This window comes from Genypterus blacodes, unplaced genomic scaffold (assembly GCF_046128005.1).
Source record: "Genypterus blacodes isolate CSIRO-AG114 ecotype Tasmania unplaced genomic scaffold, CSIRO-AGI_Gbla_v1 ptg000073l_1, whole genome shotgun sequence".
In the NCBI taxonomy this organism is placed as follows: domain Eukaryota; kingdom Metazoa; phylum Chordata; class Actinopteri; order Ophidiiformes; family Ophidiidae; genus Genypterus; species Genypterus blacodes.
The window spans coordinates 1,363,133-1,371,769 of NW_027466883.1; the positions used below are offsets into that span (position 1 = coordinate 1,363,133).

The 8,637-nt window shown below is 38.9% G+C and overlaps 1 long non-coding RNA gene across 1 annotated transcript; it reads right to left on the bottom strand.

Annotated features, from left to right (window-relative positions):
* Positions 1–2,366: 2,366 nt before the first annotated feature.
* Positions 2,367–8,060, bottom strand: LOC143006284 (uncharacterized). Its single transcript, XR_012964243.1, has 2 exons — positions 4,446–8,060; positions 2,367–3,822 (listed from the first exon to the last, which is right to left on the bottom strand). It is a non-coding gene; the product is annotated as an uncharacterized LOC143006284 (long non-coding RNA).
* Positions 8,061–8,637: the final 577 nt, after the last annotated feature.

Here is an 8,637-nt window from a genome sequence, read left to right on the forward strand (position 1 = left end):
TGTGTCAAGTGTGCATGCCGTTGGCACACTTGCATGCGATGTCAGCGTGGTTTGGGACAGGAACCCTTTCTTACCTGCAAGTGTTGTCCCGACATTGAAGACAAAATGAGTCCTCCACTGTCTGCAGATGATCTTCACTCCTAAGAAAAGGCCTGTTGACAGTAGATCGTGCTGTAGAAATAGAAAGCTGCCTCTACAAAATGTGTCGGCCAGCTGATGATCCAACAATGTCTGTTGAGTTGAAAGTTGATTTTGTGGAATCAGATATGTCGCCAGCCTTTACATGTCAACAATCTATATGCTGCAGCACAAACAGAGAAGCTATTTGGGAATCCACTTTAATAAGTGAATATATACAGTATGGAGCTGTTTGTTTGACAAAGGGAGGCCTGATTGAGCATTAGCAAAATAATCTTAACACATTGGCACTGTAAGACATAAAATATACATCTATTTATTGTAAATATAAGAATTATATGGTCAACATAAGATTACATTCACACTTAAGATACTGGCTCCAAATGGTCTGAGCCAAATACACAACACTCAGTAGACTCACCAGGGAAGGCCCAAGAAACATATATATGACTAGAAGTGGAGGATAACTACCTGAACTTTAAGACAAAGGCGGTTAACACTTCGCCCATCGAGGGCTCTGTCTGTCTCACGCACACACACGCACACACACACACACACACACACACACACACACACACACACACACACACACACACACACACACTAAGACTGTTTTTTCTCACATACACACACACTCACTCACTACACATAGATTGCTTTCACTCACACACCACACAAACACACACTCCCATCAATTGGTGACGACCTGTCTGAGATCTCTTCTTTTTAGATGTGTGACTACTATAGAAATGCAGATTCCATTGTATTGTTGTTTTGTAACATGTTGCCGACAGGAGCACTCAGGACAGAACACATCTGGTCACGCCCAGCAAAAGAATAAGTCATTTTATGACCTCCTGCTCAATTTGTACTTAAGGCAGCGAAGAAAATAGGTTGAGGTGCATTCCCCGCAAGAGGGAGCTCCCATGTAACTGTGTGTTTGCACACAGTTGCGTGCAGACAATTCTAGGTCGATTCACGTAGGGGGAGACACGCATGTGCTGTGCATTCCACGTACAGCCTTCCGTTAGACAATTCTGGGTTCATCCGTTAAAGGATGTCCAGTGTAGTAATACTGCGTTAACTGCTCATTGCAGTTAACGCAATGAGCATTTTTCGATGAGATGAATATGATGTGAAATTATTAGCGTGAGCTTGACATTGAAAATGTTTCCAGAAAAAAAACAGGCTCCTGTTGCAAAATTGAAGTGTTGGATATCAACATTTTGTTAATGTTCACACAAAAGACTTTCATTCTAGCTTTGTTGATAATCCAAATCATATAAACTTTACTCACATGGTAAAGTATAGTCTTACAATTTCATACATTATATTATCTGGTAAACGAGGCTGTGACATCTCTCCTGCCATTGTTGGAAATGCCTTAGTGTGTCTGAGCGATCAGTGTGTGAAAGTAAAGCCTTGTTCCTGAGAAAGTGTCAATCGGCCTTCATGTGCCAAAAAAACCCTAAACAAATAATCAATCATCTTTACATCATACATTTCGACAACATTACCAACTTCAAGGCTTATTACATAGAGTAATAAAAGAGCAGCACAAGGACAGGAAACAATACAACTTAATTTACAAAAAAAAAAATGTAAACATAGAACTTCATCCATCAAAAACTGAATCTTCAGTTTACACACAAAAGTTTGGACTCCAAGGCAGTAAGTGTGTAATGAATCTTCTGAACATTACAGTTTGAAACCTCAAATCACTCAAGTATGTCTAAGCTGTAAATTCCCTCAGTACATCTCTAATGTTTTCTTTTTTTCGCACATTAGTTCTGATTTAAAGGAAAAAGGTCTGTAGTTTAAATAACCATTAGAAGTTTTTTTCCATTTGTCTACCAATCAGCCATGAAAGATAAACAAAAAACTAATTTCAGACTTTCAGCCTCAAAAGTTTTTCTAGATTGTCGTTTCAGGAGATTTGGTGAATTGCAATGAAAAGTAAAGTAAAAATACTTCCACATGTTCTATTCATACTTTACATATGATTTAAATAAGGAACAATTTGTTGATTTGAGGAGGAAATCTGTTTTGGGTTTTTTTGTTTGTTTACTTTTTTCTAAACAGGTTTTATTTTGTTCTCATTTGCTCCTGAATTTATTGATGTACTTATTTTCAGTACGTATCAAAGACAAATGTGGAATTTCCATTGAAAATCTGGTGAGAAAACTGAGCAGAGCTCATGTTCACTTCTGGGTTGTTTTTCAAAAAGGTTTATGGAGGCCGTTTGAATTATTGAATTATTTCTCTGAGACAGAACTATTCTCATTGGTTCAGTTAAACCTGCATTGGTAGAGTCAAAGAAAACAAGCGTGCTAGTTACCAACCTGGCAATGTACCTTACTAAAATACATTTCCACTGTTTAAAATTATGGCTAAATGTCCCAAAAGCAGGAATTAGCTTAGAAAAGACAGAAAAGATTCATGAAAGGTGTGCGTTCTAAAATCTTAATCTCTCTTGGGGCCCCTTCTCTTTTTGTTTATGTTATGTCACAGCTTTCAGATACTTATGTTGCCATCAAGTAGCCAGCTTGGGTTAAAGGATATACAGCTGCAGTGTGTTCATGTTAAGAGGCAGCTCAACTTTGCTCTGCTGTGAGGAGGGACTTTAAGCTGTGATGGCCGCACCGGCCGCTACAATGACCGGCCCCAGGTTGCTTGAACCTGGTGAGCCCCTGTAGCCTGTACGTAGATCTATGACATAGTAGATCTATGATATAGTAGATCTATGACAAAGTAGATACACAGGTTATGTGGAGCAGTCAGGTTCACACATACGGAACAGTGCACAAATCTATTCCAGCCACTGTAACGATCCAGCAGATTTCATTGCTTAAAGTCACTGTTATCACTGCTCAGTGCACTAGTGGCTAAAGTGGGTGATACAAGACAGTGCAGAAACTCCATTACAGCAAAGCTGTAATGATTTAGTCCAAAGCTTTAGCAATGATTTCACATTTCCTTGCTGCTTTTTCATTGGGCTTTGAGTTGCCATTACAGTGTTGATAAAGGGTTCCTGCATTATTAACAATGTTTACCTTTAAATCCAACTTTAGCACGGGCAAATTTAATTTGGCCCCACTCACTTCAACCATTGAGATTATTTCTTCTTAAAGGGAAATTGTTTTGGAACTACAATGCATCTGCATTTATAGTAAAAGCGCAAAACACGAAACCGATCAGACTAAATGGTGACGACCAACTCTCATATGGGCACTCAAACACAACAGCACGCAAACACACACACGCACATTACATGTAATAATACAAATATACACACAAATCATATTCCAGGATCACATGACCAGCAACAACAATGGATTCAAAACAGGCGAGAAGACAGCAAATACACCAGCATATATCACACTCTAAGAGAACCAGCACAGAAAGATTCCATCAAAAGTGCAACCAAACATTACAACCTGTACAGTGACCGCTGAGTGGAGGGACACAGAGGAGCTGGTGGAGATGATAAGGCAACATGTGGCAGATATTTAACTTTCACAAACATCTTGTGGAGAGACTGAAGGAGCATCTTGGGCTGGAAGACATGACTCCAGGCAGGAAGTTGTTACTTATGACCTCTGCAGCCAAGCGGCACCTTCAAAGTGCCAGATCGGTGTGACTGGCACTCAGGTCCCGACTATTCTTCAGACGATTATTTTGTTCCTAGAATGGAAAGGAAGTGTAGGTTTGTTGGTGAACAATAACAGCTTAACCTTCACTTATGTTGTCTATTAAGTGAGAAGTTTGTGTACATTATTATACACCGCTTGCACTTATGTCCTAAAATCAATGTCTTTGACATTGTAGGAGTTAACCATTTTTAAATGTTGTTACAGTAGAACGTTCCGAACAACACACTCCTGTTATTCATTTCAGTTGATTAGTTTAAACATTAAAGTATGTGATATTAGTGTGTGAGGCTCGTTCATGATGTCACTAGTGGTTTTACAAACTCGTCAACTCATACATGTGACATGGCTGCCTGACAGAAAGAGAGAGAGAGAGAGAGAGAGAGAGAGAGAGAGAGAGAGAGAGAGAGAGAGAGAGAGAGAGAGAGAGAGAGAGAGAGAGAGAGAGAGAGAGAGAGAGAGCAACACAATTGCCAGGAGATCTATTGGCAACACTGATTTGTGTTGGCCATGAGCCTCCCACCAGCTCTCAATTGTGCACATAAAATGTATTTGATATCTAATTGTAACACAGTGGTGATTTTATGGATTCAACCCAGATAAACCCACAGAGTGTATTTGATCCGGGTTAAAATCAGAAACTCTTGGGTTCCTTACTTGATAATGGTCGCTGGCAGCCTTGTCCACCACGTTAAGAACCCCCAGTGAGCTGGCTCGCTTCATGCTGCACCCAGAATAGTCACATGCAAGATGATGTCAGTGAGGAGCAGGGATGAGGGGTCAGAGGTCAGAGGTGAGGGGTGGAGAGTGTGTTTAGCTCAATGGAGATTAAATTTGTGCTGGTTAATGCCATTGTGAGATTAACACAACGGTTAGTTTCACTGCTGATAGATACTAAAAAGTGAATTATACCTGTTCACTTTAAAACCCCACCATGTAGTCTGATGTGCCACTGGACTGATTATACACTTTTTCATTTGTTAATCAAACAAATGTTTTATTACTTAGCCCATTTAAAACATTCATAAAGTTGTTCTTTAAAATTGTGTGATTCTCTGGAAGTATTGATAAAAGTTAAAATCATAAAATGCATCAAATAAAAAATAACATACAGTGCAAATAAAAAATGTATTCATTCAGTGATGCTTTGAGTGATTCTTTGATATGAAATGTTAGGCCCTTTTATTGAAATGTATCAATTATTGACCAATATTTAAATACAGTCCATAATTGTCCTGTGGCACATTGCAGCAACACATTTCCAAGAACACACATTTTCTGTGTCTGAACAGCTTTTCATGTTATGTCTGTATGATGTTTTTATTGACCTGCATGAACTCTTCAGTAGTATTCATATATTGTTATCCGTCAGGTGTAAGTGGTGTAAACATGCACTCAGTATTCATGTGTGGAAAACGAAGCTACTGCAGAACATGTCCACTTTCACTGGATATTCCAGTGCATCCAGCTGTGTTTTGAGAAAAACAAAAAGCTGGGTTATAAGGAGGAGTAACTGATGTTTTTCAGTTTTATGGACAAAAATAGATTTGATCGACCATTAAATGATGTTATTTTAGAGGAATTCAGCTGATTCAACTGCGCTCAATTTACTGATGGAGAAGATCCAAAATCTAGGTTCATTTTGGACAAAATGACAATTTCATCCAGTGTGAATGAAACTTTCCAGAATCCTAACTTTATGAAGTCTCTATAATCAATAAAAGAAAAGGGATGTACTCACTTTAAGGTCTTAAATGGACATGTTTGCAGTGCTTTACATTTTAATTGACAAATAAACACTCATGATGCTAATGATGATGATGATGAAGAAGGAGAAGACATCATCACTTCATCATGTAAAGGAGCCAGAGAGAAGTGCAGCACAGAGAAGGAAACCAAAAGGAGCGCGCACACACATGAGGCATGCAAGTACATTCAAATAAAAATTTATTCATAAATAAAAATCTAACACAGAAGAAAATTCCAAACCAAAGGGCCATGCAGACAAGCACTTCCAAGTCAAATGCACAAAGAAACAGACAAGGATACAATTCCATCACATGAATGAGCTGTATTTAAAAATGAATTGAAATAAATAGTCTAAGGGCACAAATGTAATAAATAGCTGCAACTATTATTGGTTAAAACAGACAAAGTGAGTTCCAGAGGCTGACCAACATCAAGGCATTCCAGAAGCACATATTAGTAGGTTTGCTCTCCTCAGAGATGTCATCAACCACAACATGAACGTGTGGTTTAAGTTATAGTTGCATCCCTCATGTTTAGAGTGTAATATAGAAGTGCGTGTGCTGACACAGGTCCTGAGCTGCCCTGAGAGCTTTGCTTTTGATTGGTCATTTATCTCTGCAACATGTTGACATGAACATGTAATACCTCTGAATTCATCGGTCTACACGCATGCGAGCGAGACTGGAGAGCCAGTGTTTGGCCAGCGCCTGTGGATGTCACCAGATCAGACATGAAGGTCTCGGCCAATCAGAACAAGCTTGGAATGAATCTAAAAACACAGAAATGTAGGCTCTGAGTTTGCTGAAGGAGCCACTCCTCTTCAAGGAGCCTGTGCCGTCCTGATGGAAGACGACATAAGGTTACACTCACACACACACAAACACACACACACACTATAGTCACAACAGCCTGAATGCAAATACACACCCATACAGAAACATATAGAATACATGTGTTTTAGTGTTAGACCAACACTAACAAATCTAACTGAGGCAAGGAGGGACTTCAATTTACTTTGTAGTCTTACTCACAATTTATGACTGCGTTTCAATATCCAGTAAGGAATGGGCTCGAAGTTCCACACTGCATTTCCTATTTAAAGCAGTAGTGTTTGTGTAGTGGGCAGAATCAGGACGTTTATAGGTATTGCTCCCTCTGCCTCAGCTCAAACTCCTCAGCTGCTCCCTCAACACAAGCCTCCCTGCATGCATGACATGGCAACATGACAGCGGCCAACAGCAGGAGGAGCCAGAGAGGACAGATGTCTTGCACTGATCTCTCATTGTCTATCGATTCCTCAATTATATGCCCACTGCAACCTTAATAACACATTTACACAAATCACAAGTTAGTCAAACACTAAAACACAGACACACACTGGTCATATCAGATGCAGTAAAGCAGATGCAGGTCCATCTACACATCAGAGGATTTCTCTCAACATTGTACTTTCATAATGGGCAGACTAATCTACTGTAAGTTGTGTTTATATATATATATATATGATTATAACACCTGAGCCTTGATCAAAGTGTTAATGTCGATTCAAATCTAAACAGATCTGACAGAACATTTAGAACCAATAGCTGAAAGAGAAAATGACCAAAAGGTGTCATTAACGTTTACATTCAAAGCCAAGGTGCTCAACTTCTTTCTTGAACAGTGTGAACAACTGAATGAGACTTTTTTTCATATCAGATTTGGGTCACCTGTGTATTTGATATCATATCTAATATTCAAGCTGCATCTTTCTTTCATTCAAATCAAATCTATCCAATCTTTGGCTATATGACAATTATGAGAACACTTGGATCAATATTCCAAATGAATTAAGCACATAAATCAATGGCTTCATGTTCTTGTGGGGTTATTTTTGTATCTTTCAAATTCATGTGTTTAATATTTCTAATACCGGTCTATGTGAGAGGTCAGCAAGTGGCGAAAACCCTGCATCTCTAAACAGGTCAGGGGTCAGATTGACAATTGTTCAATACTATGGTCACAATATCATCATCATCCTCATCATCATTCTGTGTGTTGGCACCTTACAGCCCAGTAAACATAACCATAGAAGACAGCTACACCAGAAACAGAGATTCACAGAGATGTAAGGAGATTGTACTTTAGTTAGATGTACATGGAGAAGCTTCTATCTATGTTAAGCTGGAGGAAACATACTGTATGTCAACACAGCAGGTTTCAGACTAATTGCATGAGAAATGACAAATTGCATTTATATTCATGTGAACCAAGACTGAGACCAACTTTAAAAAACAGGGAGTTGACCTAGAATGTGAACATTGGTAGTAGCATCTGTATTTCTATACGGCTAACATTTGATATGATTACAATTTATGGCAACTATCTTAATTTCTGATATTATCCTAATGCAATATTTTTTTGAACTTTAATTATCCCAAATCCCAAACGAGATCAGTGAAGCTAATCTTGTGGCCTCTGACATCAATGCTCTCGTAAAGCTTTTACTGTCTTTTCTGGCAAACATTCTATCTAGTTTGTGATAGAAGTTAGATAGAAGTTCTTTTAACACACACATTTTAATGGGTGAGGCTGTATGGACACAGTGATGCCGGCACATCTGTTGGTTCATCTAACATCAGATCTGATGTCTAAACTGGTACAACAGCAACCAACTTCAGTTCTAAAAGGCAAGAAGTTGATTTTTTTTCTTCCAAAATATATGTAATCAACAACTGATTACATTTAAAGACAGAAGAAAAGCATTTAACACTCCATCTTTCAATCTGTGTAAGGCTGCAGTGTCATTTCTGTCAGGCTCAGCTCTTCTTACTATGTACGTCAGAGACCAGGTTGGTAATCCACAGTGTTTATACCTTTTCAGAATGCCTAAAGTGGTGCAACCTTAATGAAACATTCTCACTTTGGGACAGGGTATGCGTTGGAACTTGGTGTCTTCTGTGTGTTTTTGGAATCACTACATGATTCAATAAACCGGAATCTGGAATATCAGTGGCAGTTTAGTCATTATACTGTACTTCCCCTCGTCTTCTCAGAGGGCAGGCACAGAGATGGAAAAGAGATGAAGAGAGCTGGAGACAGAATTGAATACACCACACAC